This window comes from Sus scrofa, chromosome 1 (genome assembly GCF_054392235.1).
Source record: "Sus scrofa isolate SSC_HxYL_T2T_F1_AM1 chromosome 1, Sscrofa_HxYL_maternal_Yorkshire_Landrace_v2.0, whole genome shotgun sequence".
NCBI classification, from domain to species: Eukaryota; Metazoa; Chordata; class Mammalia; order Artiodactyla; family Suidae; genus Sus; species Sus scrofa.
This window is the reverse complement of record NC_139383.1, coordinates 71590031-71613813: the sequence shown is the minus strand read 5'-3', so window position 1 is coordinate 71613813 and position 23783 is coordinate 71590031. Positions and strand designations below refer to the sequence as shown.

General features: G+C 38.1%; 1 long non-coding RNA gene across 9 annotated transcripts in view; it reads right to left on the bottom strand.

Annotated features, from left to right (window-relative positions):
* LOC106508909 (uncharacterized) overlaps window positions 1-23783 on the bottom strand; it is a 156082-nt gene that overhangs the window by 72383 nt on the left and 59916 nt on the right. For 6 of the 9 annotated variants that reach the window (XR_014806494.1, XR_014806507.1, XR_014806499.1 and 3 more), the window contains one exon: window positions 7587-7875. This is a non-coding gene — a long non-coding RNA (uncharacterized LOC106508909). Of the gene's footprint in view, window positions 1-2430; window positions 2587-5257; window positions 7876-21185; window positions 22596-23783 lie in introns of those variants that run through there. The other 3 variants (XR_014806508.1, XR_014806506.1, XR_014806509.1) reach the window with 3 other exon arrangements.

The following is a 23783-nucleotide window of genomic DNA, read 5'->3' as shown; positions in this document are numbered from 1 at the left end:
CGAACCTGACTAGGATCCATGAGAATGTGGATTTGATCGCCAGCCTCACTCAATGGGTTAAGGATCCTCTGTTGCCATGATCTGTGGTATAGGCTGCAGATGTGGCTCAGATCCTGTGTTGCTATGGCTGTGGCATAGGCTGGGGGCTGCAGCTCTGATTCAACCCCTAGCCTGGGAACTTCTATATGCTGCAGGTGTGGCCCTTAAAAAAAAAATAATGGAACCATGTCCAGATGGCCTGGAATGTTCCCGAGGAAAGCTAGGAGCCAGAGAAGGGCTACACATTTCCTGTAAGACAAGCCTATGTAGACAGAAGGTAAGTGCCAAGTGTCAGAGTATCCTTGGAGTATCAGCTTGGTTCTCAGACTCTGGCTGGTAAGTGGCATTGGTAAAAAAAAAAAAAAAAAAAAAAAATACACTAAAAGATTTCATAAATAGTTGCCAATGTCCACACCAGATTATGGTTCTCCCTAAAATGGAAAGGTTGGTGGGGAACACTGAAGATCCAAGTGAGTCCTTTGGAACCCAACTGTAGCAAGTTCTTTCTGTATTCCTGCTGCAGGAGTCACTGTGCCTAGTGCATGTCTAATACGTGGTCAAAGTAAGGCCTTTACTTAAGAGGAGGAAGTAAAGGATGATGGCAGTGCTAGCAGAGATCTTCTTTTTAGTGACATTAATTGTCCGTGCTGATCCACTTACTTCCCCTTTGCCCAAGCACAGCCACCACCCCTGGTTAACCTCGTATTTAGTTGCAGAAGATAGATGATGATGATAAAGATAGATAGATGATAGATAGATAGATAATGTAGATATGTGTGTATATGTACACACACACCACACCACACCACACGCGCGCACACACACACGAACACACACAGTGTTCTTTTGTGTTTCTCAGTTAATAGTGATTAAAATTTATGTAACGTGGGGGCAAATCACCTCCTCCTGTGTTTCCTCTCCTGATGCTCCAGGGCAGATGAAATAGGCTTCTCTATTCCGTGGGTGGACACTCAAGGAAATTTATGAACTAACTGATAAAGTTACTGCAAGGAATGTCATCATTTGCTCTGCTCTTCCAGCAAAAAAGGATTTGGTTTTTATGAATACCAATAAAAAGCTGCTTCTCTGAGTTTCATAACATTATTTTCTTCACTAACGTATTCACATTCCCAAAACATAATTCTCCAGATTTAATGCTAAGAAACCATTCGTAAAAGGTTTAAGAGATTGCATCTTGTTGGAGGAATTCAATTTTGCTATGAGAGCTGGAAAGGATCTCAATTTATGTCAACACAGACATGCATAAGATTTAGTGGGTTTTGTGTTGACTCTGCATTATCAGAATTTGAGGCATGCCTTAATTTTCTTGGAGTATAAAGAATGCAGGAGCAGGGAGCTAGATGTGCCCTGCTGAAGGATAAACACATCCATGTGTGTATCTGGCACTGGGCTCTTCCAGGGAAATGGTTGGTTTAAGCAGCATGGGCTCTCATTGCAAAGCAAGCTCTCTTCAGTCTGCTGTTCACAGAATCACATGCTTGTGCCAAAACATTTTGTTTCATGAAGCACTTTGGACTTTTGCCATAATGAGGAACTGTGATTCTTACAAGGTCAGTAAAGTTATCAATAAAGACCCAGAGTCTACAAATGCATCCTAGCCAACTGAGTTACAGGATTGCTATAACAAGAGCACCAGCATCAGCAGAATTACAGCCAACAAAGAAAAATAATGACTTTCTCAATCTGAGTCCAAGAAGTGACTGGCTTGTTAACAGAAACAAAAGAACCAGCTAGCATGGATTACGATTTCCAATACTTCTCAGAAATGCCAATTGTGTTCATTCTTTATTTCTTCCTATGAGATTCACAATTCTCAAGTAAAAATACTTTTTATTTGAGCTCTTTCCATCTTTTTTCCTTTGTTAGTCCTATTTTGTTAATGTAATTCCAATTCTAGCAGTAATAAGAACTTTGGTTCAATAACCTATTATTTGTAATAATTACCAACCAAAAAGACCAAGATGGAAATCACACTCACCAATTTGTTGTAATCCTCTAATGCACATTTAAATATATATTTGTGTATTTCATAATGTATTAAAATTATGAAACATCACATCTCTATTGTTTCTCAGCAGAAAAGAATAAACCAATGAGAAAGTTTTGTCGGATGGCTTTCAGGAGCACAGTTTAGCTGTGGATGCTCATATCAGGCAGGTCCTAAAGAAGATATTCACTAAATAACATGAGCAACAGTCTAATAAAATGTGGCTGATAATATTATTATTACTATTGAGAGTACCAACGCACATAATAAATAAGAGCACATTTTAACAAATAATGCGGTAATCCTCATATTAAATGTCTTGGAATTGTTTGGATGAGAAAAGTACATAGAATAAAAGAATGCAGAAGGTGGGCTATAATATCTTTTTTTTTTTTTTTTGTCTTTTTGCCATTTCTTGGGCCACTCCCACAGCATAAGAAGGTTCCCAGGCTAGGTGTCCAATCGGAGCTGTAGCCACCGGCCTACGCCAGAGCCACAACAACATGGGATCGGAGCCACATCTGCAACCTACACCACAGCTCAAGGCAACATCGGATCCTTAACCCACTGAGAAGGCCAGGGATCGAACCCACAACCTCATGGTTCCTAGTTGGATTCGTTAACCACTGAGCCACAACAGGAACTCCCTATAATATCTTTTTCAAATCGACTTTGTTAAGGTATAATTTACATACAATAAAATCATCTATTTTTAAGTGTAAAATTTGATGAATTTGACAAGCCTATATACCCCTGTGGCCATCACCACAATCAAGATCTAAAACATTTCCATCACCCGAAAAGATTCCTCATGCCATTTCGAATTTAGTCCCTCTCTCCCCAGCTCCAGGTGACCACTAATCTGACTTCTGCCACTCTAGATTATTTTTGCCTTTTCTAGAATTTCATATAAATGGTACCATACATACATAGATACAGTACCCGGCAGCCTTCTTTTGTTTAGCTTAATGTTTTTGATATCTACCCATGTTTTTTCATGCCGAAGTAATTCCTTTTCATTACCATTGGGCATAATTTATGTGTTTGACCAGTAGCTGCTTTGACTAGTAATGTAATGTAGTGAAATTAGTATTTTCTAATTTATTAACAGTTAGCTGTTAAATTTCGATTAGATGCATTCAAGTGTCATCAGTACGAAAATGTCTGGATGGTTGGGTTGACCATGATTTTGGTGTTTTTGTTTTGCAGTGCATTGTGCTTAAAAAAGAAAGTTATAGAACTACTTTGGATCTACAATGATGTTTTCTCCCACTAGAAAGTATTTCTTCCACCAACTCCTGAGGGTGCTAAGCAGTCCATGACCCACATCTGTAGCCTCACTTGCACGGCAGGGCCCTTTGGATCCCAACCCAGGGCCTGAGGAAGAGAGTCAGCAGCTTCTAACGCTGCTACTTACTAGACTCAGATTTATGATACTCCTTCCCACCATCTCCCTGCTGTCCTAAGACCATTTTTTTAGCAGATTCTTCCAGATCAAAGACAGAAGACTAAGAATTTCCTATCCAGAAATTTGGCCTAGAAAATCCATACAGTTGTTTTATCTCTACAGTGCTTTACAATGTTTAAAAATTTCATCCAGATTTTGTAGTTATCTCCAGTGGAAGAAGTGCTCATCTGCTATTTCCAGTTTGAAGTGACCCTTTGTTCTTTTCAATGAGAACCTTCTGCTTCCTGGATCCTGAGAAAATTGAAACCTGATCACTACAATGAAAAGGAGAGCTAATTGAACACCTAGCAACCTGCCTGCCATCCTGCAATGTTCACTTTTCATTTTTACTGAGATTCTCCAGGTCATTCTCATGCATATTAGAGTTTGAGAACTATTTATCTAATTCATGTTCCTGGTTGGCTTGTTGACAGAAGAGTGTGCCTGCATGCGTGTGTGTGTGTGTGTGTGTGTCTATAGTCTGATTGTATGTTGCATTCAATTATTTGAAGAATCCATAATCCAGATGTGACTGGACCATGGTTTCTACGAATCACATATGTTACATTCAGAAATAAAATAACTCTGCCCTTCTCTTCTCTCTACCTGGTATTTTCCCTTCTGGGTCTTCATATATTTTTGTCTCACTTTCTTAAGTCTCTTCTCAGAGAGCCCTTTCTTGATGACCCTACCTAGAATGGCCCCTATCGTCCTTTATCCCCTGACCCTGCTTTATATTTCTTCATGGGAGACAATCTACATGAGTTAGAATTTCATGATTAGTTTCATAAATAACAAAAAAAGCATAACTGGAAGAATTAACTTGATAACATGTTTATACTACCCAAAATAACCTATATATTTGATTCAGTTCCTGTCAAAATTCCAATGTCATTTTTCACAGAAATAGAACAAACAATTCTAAAATTTGTATGGAACCGCAGAAGACTCCGAATAGTCAAAACAACCCTAAGAAAGAAGAACAAAGCTGGAGGCATCATACTCCCTTATTTCAAACTATACTGTAATGCTACAGTAATCAAAACAGTATGGTATTGTCATAAAAACTGACACATAGATCAATGGAATAGAATAGAGAGCCCAGAAATAAACCCATATATATATTACCAATTAATTTATGACAAAGGAGCTGAGAATACACAATGTGTTGGAAAACTGGACAGGCACATGCGAAAGAATGAGACTGGACCACTGTCTTATACTATGCACAAAAATTAAGATCTGAAACCAGAAAACAGTAATAGGCTCCTTGACATCAGTCTTGGTAATGATTTTTTGGGTTTGAATCCGAAAGAAAAGACAACAAAAGCAAAAATAAACCATTGGACTGTATTAAGCTAAAAAAATCAAAATAGAACTACAATATAATCTGAAATTCCATCTGTGTATTTATTTGAAAAAAATTAAAACAATAACTGTAAAAGACATATGTGCCCCCATTTTCACTGCAGCATTATGTGCAAGAACTAAGACACAGAAACACCTTAGTGTCCATTGACAGATGAATGGATAAAGAAATATAACACACACACACACACACACACACACACACACACACACGCATGCACGTGCAGTGGAATATTATTCAGCCATTAAAAAAGAAGGAAATCCTGGAGTTCCCATTATGGCACAGTGGAAACGAATCTAACTAGGAACCATGAGGTTGTGGATTTGATCCCTGGCCTTGCTCAGTGGGTTAGGGATCCGGTATTGCCATGATCTGTGGTGTAGGTTGCAGACACAGCTTGGATCTGGCATTGCTGTGGCTGTGGCATAGGCTGGCAGCTATAGCTCTGATTCGACCCCTAGCCTGGGAAACTCCATATGCCACAAGCGCAGCCCTAAAAAGCTAAAAAAAAAAAAAAAGAAGGAAATCCTGCCATATGTGACAACATAGATGTACCTTGAGGGCATTATGCTAAATAAAACGAATCAGACAGAGAAAGATAAATACCAAATGATCTCCCTTGTACGTGGAATCTGGGGGAAAAACTCTAATTCATAAATACAGAGAACAGATTGGTGCTTGCCAGAGGCAGGGGGAGGGTGTGGATGAAATGCATGAAGGTGGTCAAAAGGTACAAACATCTGGCTATAAAATGAATAAGTCGTGGGGATGTAATGTATAGCATGGTGACTACAGTTAATAGTGCTGTCCCGTATACTTGACAGTTGCTAAAAAGTAGATCTTAAATGTTCTCATCACAAGGAAAAATTGTGTACCTACATGTGGTGATGGACATTAACTAAACTTGTGGTGATCATTTTGGCATGTATACAAATATTCAATCATTATATTGTACACCCGATACTAACATAATCATGTATGTCAATTGTATTTCAATTAAAAAAAAAAAAAAAAACCTAAAGAAAGCTGGGAGTTCCCGTCATGGCTCAGCAGTTAATGAAACCAACTATTATCCATGAGGACTTGGGTTCGATCCCTGGCCTTGCTCAGTGGGTTAAAGATCCAGTGTTACCTGAGCTGTGATGTGGATCACAGATGCAGCTCAGATCCTGAGTTGCTCTGGCTGTGGTGTAGGTCAGCAGCTGCAGCTCCAATTCGACCCCAAGCCTGGGAACCTCCATATGCTGGAGGTGCGGCCATAAAAAGACAAAAAGTAAATTAAAAAAAAATAAGGAAATCTGAATCAACTCTATGGACTTAGTTAATAATAATATATCTCAGTCTTGGCTCATTAACTGTGACAAATGTACCATACTAATATACGATGCTAACAATATGGGAATATTGGAACTCTCTGTTCTATCTTTACAACTTTTCTATAAATCTAAAACTCTTCTAAAATTAAAAGTTTATTTAAAAAGAAGACAAAGCCTGCCATTCTGAGGAGTTAAGAAACCCGGGTTGGGGATCGGCAGCCTCCGACTGGGAAGGACTCCCCTCCTTCCTTCCTGCTCTGGAAAGTCTTGGGTTTTTGCTTTGATGATTTGTTTTCCTATTACTTTTAATACTGAGTCTGTGGGCTGCTTTTCCTACAAGTCAGTTTCTCCATCTATAAAGCTGGAATGATGATCGATGACAGTGTGGGGGGACATCTCGAGGAGCAGTGAAAAAGTGATCCTAGGCCTGGGTTTGTTAACTTGCAGGATGGGTTCTTACCCACATACCCAAGCATCTCCAACAGTGACAGGCAAACTGGCCGCCCCTAGTCTTTATGTGAAAGTCAAACTGGATCTGCCTCTGGATTCTTCCTTCAGGATGTCTCATTAAATTCACTTGAAAATCTGTCCTACTACACTGGCAGTTTCTGCTGTCTTCCAGACAATATTGGTATTTTATGAGAATGGCAAACCCAGAAACTTTTGCAGAGCTCTGTCAGAGGATCAGCAGCTCGTCTATGAAACATAAAAGTTTTCAACTTGGATGTCAGAAAAGGTGAATGAAAAGATCCATCAAGTGACAACAAGAAAAAAAAAAGAAAAGAAAATGTCACACTAGAACTAAGAACTCTTAATAAGAGTCTCTTTGTTTTTCTGCCTCAATACAGCTTTACGTGTGGATTTCTCTTTCATAAAAGAGAAGACAAGCACATAATTAATCAAAGACAGAAATGAAAAGTCACACTGTCTAGCTCTATTTCATTAGGAAGCTGTTTCCAGCATTGTTTATTTTGGCACTGCTAATACAGGAGGAAATGAATTTGAATAATAAAGGTAAGATCTTCAGGAGACATACACCTATTTTTACACAGAGGAAGTAAATACGGTAACTAGGCTATCGCACCAAGGTATGAGTGTGTATGTGTGTAATAAAGTAAAGATCAGTTATGACAGGGTCAGAAATCTACGAATTAACCTGAGATAATGCACTAGAAAAATAGAGTGCTATACACACCCAAGCTTTTGCTGTTGGAGATCGTACAACAAAATGGCCTGAAATACATGCAAGTGGCAGGAGGAATGCACACCTTTTTCACCTACAAGTCGCTATTTTGCTCTCCAGCATCTAAAACACCTTCTGTGTCTGGGAATTGGCCCTCCTTGTGAGTTTTGGTCACAGGTAATGACTACCTCCCACCGTCCAAGCTGAAACTGCCAGATACTCACGCTCTCAGCATCCTTTGCAGCTAACATCTCGAGCTTCACGGGTTCCATATACTCCAGACCTTGAGACAGGGGATGCAAAGGAGCAGGAACAGCAAGCAGAGTTTCCACAGTGGCAGCAGTGGCGGCACCCAGGGCTGAGGGGCTGCAAGGACCCAGCACCAGCGGTGGAACACCCTAGCCAAGGCACAGGGTGTACAAGTCAGTGTTCAGGGTGCCCAGGGCAGTGTCCTCACCAGACCAACTCTGTGGTATCATCTTGGATGGCAAGTTTGTCCCCAGTTGAGAACCACTGTCAGAAAAGAACATGGAGAAGCTGATAAAGTAAAGGACTTCAGGGGTGGAGAGCTTAATAAAAGAAGGTGACAGTCCATAATTCGTAAATCCTTAATTCAAAGGTTGGAGAGAAAACAGGAGACTCCATCTGACTTTGCCTAAAGACTCCTTTACCTGGTACAGGGGCCAGGCTATGAGAGCCACTCTCAAACTTGAGTTGCACACTGTCACGTGGCTCCCAACCCAGCCGAACCAGGGGTGCTCAGAGAGCTGCAAGTTGGCGAGGCTTCTAGACCTCATCGTGAGCTGCTCTTGAAGCTCTCCCACTCCAGCTGCCGGGGAGGTGCTTCCACACGGCCTTCTGCTGACAGCCTTCTTTGGGAACTGCCTCAGCTGAAGAGAGTTTGCCCCAGGCGATGCCCCCTTCCAGGGAGACGGCCACACCCAGGGACTGATAACAGAGGGGTATAGAGGCCCAGCCCTCTCACCTCAAATTTAGGACAACCCCAAAGGGCCATCCCGGCTTTCAAACACTCTGTGGGGGCAGCTGAGGCCTTGTTTGAGACTGAGCTGGGGCCGGGGCTGAGGGGAGCTGGCTCTCCAGAGGAGGAGGGAAAGCCCTGATTGACAGCCTTGGCCAATTCCCACAAGCAGGCTCCACTTAGGACAGCTCAGCTTCTCTCTCAGCCCCTTTCTGCTTTGTCCCCTTCTTGTCATGGTAATCCCAAAGAGCACAGCCTGATCAAACTCCTACACTCCAATTCTGTCTGCCTCAGGGTCTGCTTCCAAGGGAACCCAACCTGAAGCAAACAGTGACTTGGCGAGTGGCAGACTTCTGGAAGGAGAATAAGCTCCCACTATGGAGAGAAAAGAGTTCACTGTTCAAATCATGAAGAGCTTGCTCATGATGCAAAGTGGTTTGGGATTTATCTTGTGGACAATGAGGAGACAGTGGAGGGTTTTAAATTGGCACTAACAAGATCTGATACATATTTTAGGATGGTTGTTCTGAAAGCAGAACACAGAACAAACTGGGGATGAAAAAGAAGTCCCACAAGAAACTGGGAGAATTTGGTGACTGACTGGATGTGATGAAAGAAGAGTCAAAGATTAAGTTAGGATTACTACTAGTTTGGGAGATCAGTTCATGGTAGAGAGTGTTAGGAGGAGGATATATTTCTAAGATGTGGAATTTAAGTTATACCCACATGGGGGGTTCCCACTGCGGTTCAGCGGGTTAAGGGTTTGATCCCTGGCCTCCCTCAGTGGGATGAGAATCCTGCGTTGCCGCAGCTGAAGTGTAGATCGCAGATGCCTCTCAGATCTGGTGTTTTGATGACTGTGACGTTGGCCTGCATCTGCAACTCTGATTCAACCCCTAGCCCAGGAACATCCATATACTGCAGGTGTGGTTGTAAAAAGAAAAAAAATTATATCCATATGGACCATCAAAGCTGGAGATGTTCAGAAGGGAGTGTATATATATAACATCTCATATCATATTACTTACAGTAGTTCTACTTTGACTATTCCAAAATAAGGCTATATAAATATGCACATTATAGCAGGATGAAAATAAATAGGTGAAAAAATTGAGTGGAAAAGAATTAAGGCAGGTTAAGGTTAACACAAAAGCAAAAGGCAGACCCTGAATGACAACAACTACAACAACAAAGGCCACCAAATCAGTCCTGAGCTTCCTAGTGGCAAAGCAGAGAGAAACACAAGCAAGCACACATTTCATTGAGACCCCAAGTTAAAAGCAACTCAGTGCTTCAAAGAAGCACCCATTCCGAGATACTAAGTTGCTGTGGCTGTGGTGTAGGCCGGCAGCTACAGCTCCAATTCAACCCCTAGCCTGGGATCTTCCATATGCAGCTGGTGCGGCCCTAAAAAGACAAAAAGAAAAGAACTTTGTCTAGAAATATACCGATAATAGCCTTCAAATGCTTGCTTGGGGGAAAAAAAAATTCAGCAATTGCTTATCTATCCTTTGAAAAACACAGACAAAGGTCACTGTCAAAACATAACCCCAAATGCAAAGGAATATTAGGTTATACCAATGATATCATGGTTACTATCACATGACTAAAGTAATGTCACTGGCAGCAGCAGAATGTCTATACAAGGCTTTATTAACAGTTTCTAGCTTAACTCTAATTTTAAAGTAAAAATTACAACTGATGTTTATTTCAGGAATGACTAAGTCTTAAGAAAAGATAAACATTTTTGAAGAATAAGTTTCTCCCAACATCCTATCCTAAGAGTATAAAGGTTCAGTTTTTTTTTCTTTTATTTGCCTTGCAAATAAATTCCTCCCTATATCCTTCCATAGCAAAAGAATCACTAGGTTTACCTATGGATTAGCTGATAAAGGAAACAGGTAATCTCTGCCCTGAAGAAATTTGAGACCTGCCTAAACTCTAAGGAGGAAGACTTGAGAGAATCAGTTTAAGAGGTTATTGCCAGTGCTGCTTCCCCATAGGGGTTTGGGAGGTGAGATACCATGAAATGCAAAGAAATAATGCAAACAGAAATTATGGTATCCTCCTAAGTCAAATAATTTCTGATAAATCTTCAACCAATGCAAATGTCATGGGGAAAATCCACTATTTTACATCAGATTTTTAAAAGAAATAGAAATAGGAGTAGGCTGTACCTCTTATATGAGAAAAGAATGAACAGATGTAAAACAGGCAACCATATGAAAAGCCCATTGAAGAGAACTGGATGATTAATACCCTACGAACAGGCTGGGGCAGCATGATTTATCTCCATCTCAGAATGGAAACCTACGATGCAGAAAATGAGGTTAAAATGAAAAATGTAGGCATCTTGACAAATAGCAGAATAGGGGATAATCTATGTTTAAAGTTAGGGCATGAATTAAAATGAAGAACCAAAATTCTTATAAAGAATCCAAAAATCTACTGACAAGTTTTGGCAAGTCCGCAGAGTTGGAATGCTAACCTGAGATTTTTCTGTAGCCCAAGACAAACTATATGCGTAGAATGAAATGACCCACTGCGTTTCTTAGTAAGATCATGATGCTTTACTGGTGGCAAAGAGGATTTTACTGGGAGGGCCAGGAATGGAAACCACTTCGATGTTTCTTTGTGACATGCAGAGGAATCATTCAGGGCCCTCAGGGATATAATTGCACTTAGATGATGAGTCACTGCAGAAATTAAAAACAACTAGAACCAGACCTGGTGCTCATCAATATTCTCATAATATTATTAATAATCAAAAGATCATTTACCAGGTGCCGGACAGAGTGTGTATTCTCTTTCTACAGATGAAGATGCAGGCTTGGAGTGGAATGAGGGCAACTGCCAAAGAATAAGACTAACAAATGGCTCTTTCTATTGTCCTATTAAGAAGAGCTCTTAGATGGTTAGAGCTCTAACCATCTAAGAGATCCATCCATCTGTGAGGCATGGTCACAAATGTTTTACCCTTTTCCATAACCTGATATTGTATCACTACATTTCAGATGAGAAAACTAAAGCTCCATAAGTAAAGTAATTTCTTCAAGGTCACACAAAGCTGCCCAGGGGTAGAAAAGGGGTTTCTGTGCTGGAGCCTTTTTGCACTAGTTCACAAGAATAGATTTTTAAATTTCCACAAGTTTTGCGGGTGATCAGTAAACATAAACACTATTAAACTATATAGCACAGGGAACAATATTCAATATCTTGTAATAACCTATAATGGAAAAGAACCTGGATGTATATATCAGGAAAGAAACAGAATCACTTTACTGTATGCCTGAAATGAACAAAACACTGTATGTTAACTATACCTCAATTTAAAACATTTAAATGAGAGTTAAAAAAAAAAAAAACAAAGAGCCCTTCACAATTCCACAGTATAACTTGGAGCGTTTTCCTACACTTAGAGGAAATATATCTCCATTTTCCTTATTCCCACTTCTCAAGATCAAGGTCACAAGCTTTCCAGAGGAGTCATTAAACAGTTACAGTTTCATTTTTTAAACACTTCATTAGCATAAACTTTTCCTTTAAAAATCAAGAGCAGTCTCAGGAGGATATTTCATTTCTTAAATACATTAGCGACTTTTTATCTTTCGCTCTGGATTTTCTGTAGTGTAAAATGTTATTGAAGTATATATACAAAAAGTGCATAGAGTTCAACCAATTTTCACAAAATAAACATACCTATGTAACAAGCTTTCAGATAAAGAAATTGAACATGAACTGATCCCCAGAAGTCCTCATGCACCCACCCCTATCACTAACATCTTGAATTGTAACTCAATAAATTAACTCTGTCTGTTTTGGAACATCATATAAATGGAGCCACACAAATTTACATATTATTGTTCTGAGTGTCTCTCATTCAACACTATTTATGAGATTCATTACATGGTTGCATGGCTTGTCGTTTGTCCATTCTTACTGCTATGGAGCATCTGTCTTACCATTGATAGGTATTTGTTGGTTCTTTTCTTTTCCTTCAATTTTTGATGGGAGAGATGCTGCTATGAATACTCCTATGTATTTTTTTGCCAAACATATGGCAGTCAATTCAGATTTATTGGCTGTATTTTTGAGGACTCTGAATGGAACTTAAAAATATATGATTTCTCTCTTTTCAGTGTGTATGTCTTTATTAGATGTTGGGCTACTATTTGTGAACATTCACTCTACATATTTTGTTAAATTATTCTCTAAGAGCATTTCCAGTGCTTGTGTCAAGAAATGGCAAAGCCTTGATCTTCTGAAATATGTTACTTATTCCATGTCACAGGAATTCAACAGTCACCAAATAAGATGCCAATATCAGCTTTACCTGATGGACTATAGCAGACTAGTTTCACAACCAGTGAGAAGCGATGGATAATATGTAATTTTTAAAAACTTCTTAGGAAGTTCCTATTGTGGCTCATCAGTAATATACCCAACTAGTTTCCATGAGCGATCCCTGGCCTTGCTCAGTGGATTAAGGATCCAGCAGTACCTTGAGCTGTGGTGTAGATTACAGACGTGGCTATGGTGTAGGCTGGCAGCTGCAGCTCCTAGTCAACCCGTAGCCTGGGAACTTCCATATGCCACTGGTGTGGTCCTAAAAAAGCAAAAAATGAAACCCCCAAAAAACTTCTTAAATGCATTGAAAACTGGTGAGAAGAGACCATAAGAAATACTGTGGTCAAAAACTAAAGGAGAGCATGCAGGGAGGAGAGGACGCTGGTCTGCTTCCATCTTGAGGGCACACACTGAACTAGGTGAACAGGAGCTTTGAAACGCACAGACAGTAGAGCTCGCACCCAGAGTAAATCCTCAATGGAAGGATGAACTCCTATCTCCGAGAGGATGGCAAAGGTAATGGCTAATGAGTGAAAAAAGAAAAAAAAAGTTATAATAAAAAATAACCCAGAGTTCCCATCGTGGTTCAGTGGTTAATGAATCTGAGCAGCAACCATGAGGATGCAGGTCTGATCCCTGGCCTTGCTCAGTGGGTTGAGGATCTGGCGTAGCCATGAGCTGTGATGTAGGTTGCAAACGTGGCCCGGGTCTGATGTTGCTGCAGCTGTGGTGTAGGCCAGCAGCTGTAGCTCCGATTGGACCCCTAGCCTGAAAATCTCCATATGCAAAGGGTGCAGCCCTAAAAAGCAAAAAACAGGAGTTCCCATCTTGGTGCAGTGGTTAACGAATCCAACTAGGAACCATGAGGTTGCGAGTTCAATCCCTGGCCTTGCTCAGTGGGTTAAGGATCCATTGTTGCCATGAGCTGTGGTGTAGGTTGCAGACATGGCTTAGATCCTGTGTTGCTGTGGCTCTGGTGTAGGCTGGTGGCTACAGCTCTGATTAGCCTGGGAACCTCCATATGCCTCAGGGTGCGGCCCTAGAAAAGGCAAAAAGACAAAAAAAAAAAAAAAAAGAAATTGACTTAATGATTAAAAACCTTGGAGTTCCCACTGTGACGCCGTGGGTTAATGATCCAGCATTGTCTCTGTGGCTGGCACAGTTTGATCCCTGGGCTGGCTCAGAGGCTTATGAAACAGCGTTGCCACAGCAGTGATGTAGGTCGCAACTGTGGCTCAGATTCAGTCCCTGGTCTGGGAAAATTCCATGTGAAGAGGGTGTGGTTAAAAAAAAAAAAAAAAGGCTAAAAACCTTTCTACATGAGAGATAATAATGGGCTCTTATTTAAAGCCTCCAGGTTTCAGGGTAGTTTGCTGCACAGCAACGATAACTACAACAGCATCTATATTTGCTATAAAGGGCTCTGGGAAAATACTGACACCTAAGAATTATTATTAATTTAGTTTTTTTGCTTTTATTTTTTAATTTTTTTTCCATTTATAATGATTTTTATTTTTTCCATTATAGCTGGTTTACAGTGTTCTGTCAATTTTCTACTGTATTAGCAAGGTGACCCAGTTACACATGTATGTATACCTTTTTTTCTCACATTATCACGCTCTATCATAAGTGACTAGACATAGTTCCCAGTGCTATACAGCAGGATCTCATTGCTTATTCATTCCAAAGGTAATAGTTTGCATCTATTAACCCCAAATTCCCAATCCTTCCCACTCCCTCCCTCTCCCCCTTGGCAGCCACAAGTCTCTTCTCCATGTTCATGATTTTCTTCTCTGTGGAAAAGTTCATCTGTGCCATATATTAGATTCCAAATATAAGTGATATCATATGGTATTTGTCTTTCTCTTTCTTACTTCACTTAGTATGAGAGTCTATAGTTCCATCCATGTTACTGCAATTAATTTCTATTTATTTATTTATTTATTTATTTATTTATTTATTTTTGTCTTTTTGCCTTTTTCTAGGGCTGCTTCCCATGGCATACGGAGGTTCCCAGGCTAGGGGTCGAATCGGAGCTGTAGCCACCGGCCTACGCCAGAGCCACAGCAACTTGGGATCCAAGGGATCCAAGCTGCGTCTGTGAACTAGACCACCGCTCACAGCAACGCCAGATCCTTAACCCTCTGAGCAAGGCCAGGGATCAAACCCGCAACCTCACGGTTTCTAGTCAGATTCGGTAACAATGGGAACTCCACTGCAATTAATTTTAGATATGACCCTGGTATTAGGTTTAACACAAGTCCTTATCTTTTAGAAATACATTTTAAAGTATTTATGGATGAAACTATATGAAATCTGTAATTTTCTTTAAAATAATGCCATAGCTAAGGATCACATGAAACAGGAATAACTGTGTGTCAATAATTCATGGAGCTGAGTGATAGGTATAGGGCTCACCATATTCTCTTCCTTTTTGTGTATGTTTGAAACTGCTCATAACAGGATTTTTAAGTCCCAGGGATGAGAATCACAACATACATATCGTATAAATACTCTTTTGATGTATTTGATACTTAATTTTAAAAATTAAAAAGTGAATTCAGCATTGCCAACATAAATTTAATATAACTTCTTAGATAATTTGGATACTTCTCACTTTTATCTTTTAGAGGGAACACATGGTAGTTTTACCTTTGAACACACTTAAAATATTTATTTAAAATTTTCTTATTGAAGTATAACTGACTTACAATACTATGTTGGTTTCAAGTGTACAACATAGAGATTTGATACATTAAAAAATGATCACCACAGTAAGTCTAGTTACCATCTGTCACCATGCAGTGTTATTAGAGTATTATTGACTGTATTCCCTATGTTGTACATTCTATCCCAAGGCCTTATTTACTGTATAACTGCAGTTTGTATCTCTTAATCATCTTCATCTATTTTGCACATTCTGCCATCCCCCTCCATTGGGAAACCACCAATTTGTTATGTGTATCTATGAGTCTATTCTTGTTTTGTTTGTTCATTTGTTTTGGTTTTTATTCCACATCTCAGTGAAGTCATATTACGTATCTTTCCTTTTCTAACTTATTTTTCTTAGTATAATGCCCTCCAGGCACATCACATTGTTGACAATGGCAAAATTTCATTCTTTTTTATGGCTGAGTAATATTTCACTGTGTATATATACCTCATCATCTTTATCTAGTCTCCAATCTACAGACATTTAGGTTTCTTCTGTGTCTTGGCTATTGTTACTAATGCTGCAATGAAAACTGCGGTACATATAACTTTTCAAACTACTGTTTTCATTTTCTTTAGATAAATACCCAGAACTTGAATTGCAGGATCATTTGGCAGTCTTATTTTTAATTTTTTGAAGAAATTCCATACTGTTTTCCATAGTGGCTACACCAATTTATATTCAATGCGCAAGTGTGTACTTTTCTCCACAACCTTGCCAACACTTGCTATTCCTTGTCTTTTTGATAACAGCTATTCTATTAGGTAAGAGGTAATATCTAATTGCGTTTTTGATTTGCTTTTTCCTAATGATTAGTGATGTTGAGCATCTTTTCATGTGCCTGTTGTCTACCTGTATGTTTTCTTTGGAAACATGTCTAGTCAGGTCTTCTGTCCATTTTTTTAACTGGATTTTTTTTATATTGAGTTGTATGAGTTTTTATGTATTTTGAATATTTACCCTTATTGGATATATCATTTGAAAATATCTTCTTCCATTCAGCAGGTTGCCTTTGTGTTTTGCTGATTCCTCCAGCTCCATTTTTCTTTCTCAGTAGTGCTGTAGCTATTTACTATCTTTTGTGGTTCCACACAAATTTTAGGATTATTTACTCTGGTTCTCTGAGAAATGCCATGAGTATTTTGAAAGATATTGTATTGAATCTGTAGATTCCTTTGGGTAATATAGACATTTTGACAATATTATTTCTTCAACTCATGAATATGATATATCTTTTCACTTTTTTTGTTTTCAATTTCTTTCATCAAAGTCTTACAGTTTACAAAGTATATGTCTCATCTCTTCAGTTAAATTTATTCCTAAATGTTAAATTATTTTTGATGCACTTGTAAGTGGGATTATTTTATTATTAATTTCCCTTTCTTATTGTACATTATCAAATGCAACCAATTTCTGTATATTATTTTTTTTAATTTTTTTAAATTTATTTTCCCACTGTACAGCAAGGGGGTCAGGTTATCCTTACATGTATACATTGCAATTACATTTTTTTCCCCACCCTTTCTTCTGTTGCAACATGAGTATCTAGACAAAGTTATCAATGCTATTTAGCAGGATCTCCTTGTAAATCTATTCTAGGTTGTGTCTGATAAGCCCAAGCTCCCGATCCCTCCCACTCCCTCCCCCTCCCATCAGGCAACCACAAGTCTCTTCTCCAAGTCCATGATTTTCTCTTCTGAGATGTTCATTTGTGCTGGATATTAGATTCCAGTTATAAGTGATATCATATGGTATTTGTCTTTATCTTTCTGGCTCATTTCACTCAGTATGAGATTCTCTAGTTCCATCCATGTTGCTGCAAATGGCATTATGTCATCCTTTTTATGGCTGAGTAGTATTCCATTGTGTATATATACCACATCTTCCGAATCCAATCCTCTGTCGATGGACATTTGGATTGTTTCCATGTCCTGGCTATTGTGAATAGTGCTGCAATCAACGTGCGGGTGCATGTGTCTCTTTTAAGTAGAGTTTTGTCCGGATAGATGCCCAAGAGTGGGATTGCAGGGTCATATGGAAGTTCTATGTGTAGATTTCTAAGGTATCTCCAAACTGTTCTCCATAGTGGCTGTATCAGTTTACATTCCCACCAGCAGTGCCGGAGGGTTCCCTTTTCTCCAACATAAAATGGGAAAAAGAAAGTCTATTCAGCAAGCATTGCTGGGAAACCTGGACAGCTGCATGCAAAGCAATGAAACTAGAACACACCCTCACACCATGCACAAAAATAAACTCCAAATGGCTGAAAGACTTAAATATACGACAGGACACCATCAAACTCCTAGAAGAAAACATAGGCAAAACACTCTCTGACATCAACATCATGAATATTTTCTCAGGTCAGTCTCCCAAGCAATAGAAATTAGAGCAAAAATAAACCCATGGGACCTCATCAAACTGAAAAGCTTTTGCACAGCAAAGGAAACAAAAAAGAAAACAAAAAGACAACTTACAGAATGGGAGAAAATAGTTTCAAATGATGCAACTGACAAGGGCTTAATCTCTAGAATATATAAACAACTTATACAATCCAACAGCAAAAAAACCAATCAATCAATGGAAAAATGGGCAAAAGACCTGAAAAGACATTTCTCCAAAGAAGATATACAGATGGCCAACAAACACATGAAAAAATGCTCAACATCGCTGATTATAAGAGAAATGCAAATCAAAACTACCATGAGATACCACCTCACACCAGTCAGAATGGCCATCATTAATAAATCCACAAATAACAAGTGCTGGAGGGGCTGTGGAGAAAAGGGAACCCTCCTGTATATTAATTTTGTATCTGCAACTTCACAAAATTCATTGATTAGTTTTAATAGCTTTGTTGTTGCCTCTTTAGGGTTTTCTATATATAGTATTATGTCATCTGCAAATAGTTACTATTTTACTTCTTTCCTTCCAATTTGGATGTATCTTGTTTCTTTTTCTTGTCTGATTGTTGTGGCTAGAAATATCAAAACTATATTGAATAAAGGTGGAGAAAGTGGGCATCTTTGCCTCATTCCTGATCCTAGAGGAAATTCTTTCAGCTTTTCACTATTGAGTATGCTATTACTCATGAGTTTGTCCTATATAGGCATACCTCAAAAATATTGTGGGTTCAATTCCAAACCACTGCAATAAAGCAAGTGTCACGATAAAGAGACTCATACGCTTTTTTTTTTTGTTTCCCAGTGCTTAAAAAGATTTGTATATACTACACTGCTATTAAGTGGGTAATAGCACTGATTATGTTCTTTTAAAAAGTACATAAATTAATTTTAGAATACTTTATTGCTAAAGAAGGCTAACCATGATCTGAGCTTTTAGCAAGTTGTAATATTTTGCAACAGTAACATCAAAGATCACAGACCACAGATCACCATAACAAATATAGTATTAATGAAAAATTTTTAAACACTGAGAATTACAAAAATGTGAAAGAGAGACATGAAGCGAACAAATGATATTGAAAAAATGGCAGAGGAGTTCCCTGATGGCCTAGCAGATTACAGATCTGGCATTGTCATTGCCGTAGCTCAGGTCATTGCTGTGGTGCAGGTTCAATCCCTGGCCCAAGAACTTCCTCATGCTGCAGGCACAGCCAGAAAAAATATAAACTTGTTTGCTATCAAGTTGCCACAAATGTTCAATTTGTAAAAACAAAAAACAAAAAACAAAACAACAACATCTGTGAAGTGCAATAAAGCTAAGTGTAGTAAAACAACTTATGCATGTATTGCTTTTCATATGTTGAGGTATGTTCCTTCTATATCCACTTTGTTGAGAGTTTTTATTGTAAATGGATATTGAATTTTATCAAATGTTTTTTCTGCATCTATTGAGAAGATCACATAATGTTTATCTTTTGTTCTTTTAATGTAGTGTATCACGTTGATTGATTTATAAATGTTGAAATTTCCTTGCATTCTTGGGGTAAATCCCACTTGATCATGGTGTATGATTCTTTTAATGTATTGTTGATTTACTTTGCTAATTTTTTGGGCCACATCTGCGGCATGCAGAAGTTTAATACAAAAGGGATTGAACCCGTGTCACAGCAGTGACCCAATCTGCAGCAGTGACATCACCAGATCTTTAACCACCAGGCCATTGGGGAATTCTTTTTTTTGTTGCTTGTTTGTTTGCTAAGGTTTGAGGATCTTTAGGTGTATGTTCATCCGTGGTGTTGGCCTATAATTTTTTGTCATATCCGTGTCTGTTTTTGATAATAGGATAATTCTAGCCTTGTAGAATGAGCATTCCTTCCTCCACAATTTTTGAAATAGTTTGAGAAGGATAATTACTAACTCTTCTTTAAATATTTGGTAGAATTTACCTGTGAGGCTGACTGGGTCCTGAGCTTTTGGGTTTGGGGAACTTTTCAATTACTGTTTCATTTTCATTACTAATAATTGGTCTGTTAATATTTTCTATTTCTTCCCAATTCACTGTTAAGGGATTGCATATTGCTCTGAATGTTTCCATTTTTTTTCTAGGTTTTCTTTTGCATTGGCCCATACTTGTTTGTTAATCTCTTGTGATCTTTCATATTTATGTGGTGTCAGTTGTAAATTCTTCTCTTTCTTTTCTAATTTTATTTATTTGGGCTCTCTTTGTTTTTTTCTTGATGAGTCAGGCTAATAATCTATCAATTTTGCTTATCTTTTCAAAGAACCCTCTCCTAGGTTCACTGATACTTTCTATTGTTTTTTAGTCTTTATTTCATTCCTTTCGACCCTGATTTTTATGATTTCTTTCCTTCTACTAACTTTAGGTTTTGATTGCTCTTTTTTTTCTAGTTCCTTTAGATGTAAGCTTAGGTTATTTATTTGAGATTTTTCTTGTTTCCAGAGATAGGCTTGTATGATTATAAACTTCCCTCTCATAACTGCTTTTGCTGCACCTCCCTTTTTGTGGGGCGGGAGTGTTGGCGCCACCCATGGCATACGGAGTTCCCAGGGCAGGTATCAAGCCAAAGAACAGTTGTGACTGATACTACCACAGTGGCAACATTGGATCTTTAACCTGTGCCAGGCCAGGGATCAAACCTGTGTCCTGGTGCTGTAGAGATGCCACCAATCCCCTATGCCATAGCAGAAACTCCTGTGTTTCCATTTTCATTTGTCTCCAGGTACTTTTTTTTAATTTTCCTCTGAGTTCTTCAGTTAACCATTTGTTTGCCGACATGTTTTTAGCCTCCATACATTTGTGATTTTTGCAATGTTTTGTGGTTGATTTCTAGTCTCATAGCATTGTGATTGGAAAAGATGCTTGATATGATTTCAATTTTCTTAAATTAATTTAGGGTATGTATGTGTGTGTGTGTGTGTGTGTGGCCTAGGTGATTTATCCTGGAGAATGTTCCATGCACTCTTGAAAAGAACATGTATTCTGTTGCTTTGTGATGAAATGTTCTAAGTATATCTGTTACATCTACCTGGTATAATGTGTCATTTAAAGTCAGCACTTCCTTTTTGATTTACTGTCTGAAATATCTATCCATCAATGTAGGTGTGATTATTAAATTTCTCTATATTACTCTTAATTTCTCTCTTTATGTCTGTTAGTGTTTGCTTTATAAATTTAGGTGCTCCTATGTTGAGAGCATAAATATTTATAAATGTTATACCCTCTTCTTGGATTGAACTCTTTATCACTATGTATTGACCTCTGTCTTTTGTTAGTCTTTGTTTCTTTGTTTTAAAGTTTATTTATCTGGTATGAGTATTGCTTTCTTTTCATTTCCATTTACCTGGAATATCCTTTTCTATCTTTTCACTTTGAGTCTGTGTATGTCTTTAAATCTGAATTTAGTCCCTTTTAGGTAGTACATAGAGTTAGGTCTTTTTTTTTTTTTTTTTTTTTAATCCATTCAGCCACCCTATGTGATTTTTTTAAGTTTTTTTAAGATTTTTTAAAAATTGAAGTATACTTAATTTACAGTGTTGTGTTACTATCAGGTGTACAAAATGATTCAGATATACATATGCACACAGAATGTATATGTATAAATCTATACATACATTCGTTTTCAGATTCTTTTCCATTATAGGTTATTATAAAGCATTGAATATAGTTCCCTGTGCTATACAGTAGGTCCTTGTCTGTTATCTATTTTATATATAGTAGTATGTATGTATATTAATCCCAAACTCCTAATTTGTCTACCATCTCTTTCATTCTGGTAACCATAAGTTTGTTTTCTATGTCTATGAGTCTATTTCTCTTTGGTATATAAGTTCATTTCTATCATTTTTTTAGATTCCGCATATAAGTGATATCATAATATAGTGTTTGTCTTTCTCTGTCTTACCTCAATTAATATGATAATCTCTAGGTCCATCCATGTTGCTACAAATGGCAGTATTTCATTCTTTTATACGGCTGAGTAATATTCCATTTTTTAATTCATTCATCTGTTAATGGACACTTAGGTTGTTTCATGTCATGGTTATTGTAACTAGTGCTGCAGTGAACATTGGGGTATATGTATCTTATTCAATTACAGTTTTCACCAGATATATGCTCAGGAGTGGAATTGCAGGACCACATGATAACTCTATTTTTAGACTCTTAAGGAACCTCCATGGTGTCTCCATAGTGGCTGCACCAATTTATATTTCTGCCATCAGTATGGGGGGTTTCTTTTTCTCCATACCTTCTCCAGTGTCTGTAGATTTTTGATGATGGCCATCCTGACCAGCATAAGGTGATATCTCATTGTAATTTTGGTTTGCATTTCTCTTTGATTTGGATATTGTTGAAATAATAGCAACATAGTTTTGGAAGTTCTAGGCACAGTAAACAGAAAAGAAAAAGAAATAAAAGAAACCCAAATTGGAAAAGAAGGAAAACTATCACTGCTTACAGATGATGTGGTGTTATACATAGAAAATCCTAAAGATGCTATCAGAAAACCACTAGAGCTCATCCATGAATTCAGTAAAGTTGCTGGATTAAAAATTAATACACTGCATTTCTATACACTAACAATGAAATATCAGAAAGACAAACTAAAGAAACAATCCTGTTTACCATGGCATCAAAAAGAATAAAATAGCTAGAAACAGACTTACCTAAATAAGCAAAAGACCTCTTCTCCAAAAACTGTAAGATATTGACGAAAGAAACTGAAGTCAACACAGATGGAAAGATATAATGTGTTCTTGGATTGGAAGAATCCTAAGGAAATCCACAGATTCAATGCAATCCTGATTAAATTTCCAATGGCATTTTGTCATAGAAATAGAACAAAATAACTTTAAATCTGTATGGAAACACAAAAGACCCCAAATAGCCAAAACAATCTTGAGAAAGTACAAAACTGGAGGAGTCAGGCCCCCTGGCTTCAGACTATACTACAAAGCTACAGTCATACAGTACTATCATATGGTACTTGTATAAAAATAGACACATAGATCAATGGAAAAGAATAGGAAGTCCAGAAATAAACCCACACACCTATGGTCAACTAATCTAATACAAAGAAGGTAAGCATATACAATGGAGAAAAAATAATCTCTTCAATAAGTGGTGCTGGGAAAACTGGATAACTATCATACAATAATGAAATTAGAACATATTCTTAACACCATATACAGAAATAAACTCAAAATAAATTGAAGACCTAAATGGAAAAGTGTATATTCCTAGTGGAAAACATAGGCAGAATAATGGAAATAAAAACAAAAATAAACAAATTAGGCCTAAACTTAAAAGTTTTTGAGCAGCAAAGAACATCATAAACAAAATGAAAAGACAACTCATAGAGGAGTTCCCGTCATGGCTGAGCAGTTAACAAACTCGACTAGCATCCATGAGGATGTGGGTTCAATCCCTGGCCTTGCTCAGTGGGCTAAGGATCCAGCACTGCCATGAGCTGTAGTGTAGGTGGCAGATGCTGCTCAGATCCTGCGTTGCTGTGGCTCTGGTGTGGGCCAGAGGCTACAGCCCTGATTGAACCCCTAGCCTGGGAACCTCCATATGCCACTAGTGCAGCCCTAGAAAGAAAAAAAAAAAAAAAAGACAACCATAGGATGGGAGAAAACATTTGCAGATGATGCTACAGGCAATGGATTAATCTCCAAAATGTAAAAACAGCTCATACAGCTTAATATTAAAAAAACCCCCAACAACCCAGTCAAAATGGGCAGAAGACGTAAATAGACACCTCTCAAGAAAGACATATAAGTGGTCAACAGGCATATGAAAAGATGCTCAATATTGCTAATTATCAGAGAAACACCTTATGTGCTTTGATTGAAGCATTTTTACCATTTACATTTAAAGTTATTAATACATATGTACTTATTGCCATTTCATTAAATGTTTTGGGATTGTTTTTGGAGTTCTCTGTTCTTCTTGGACTCT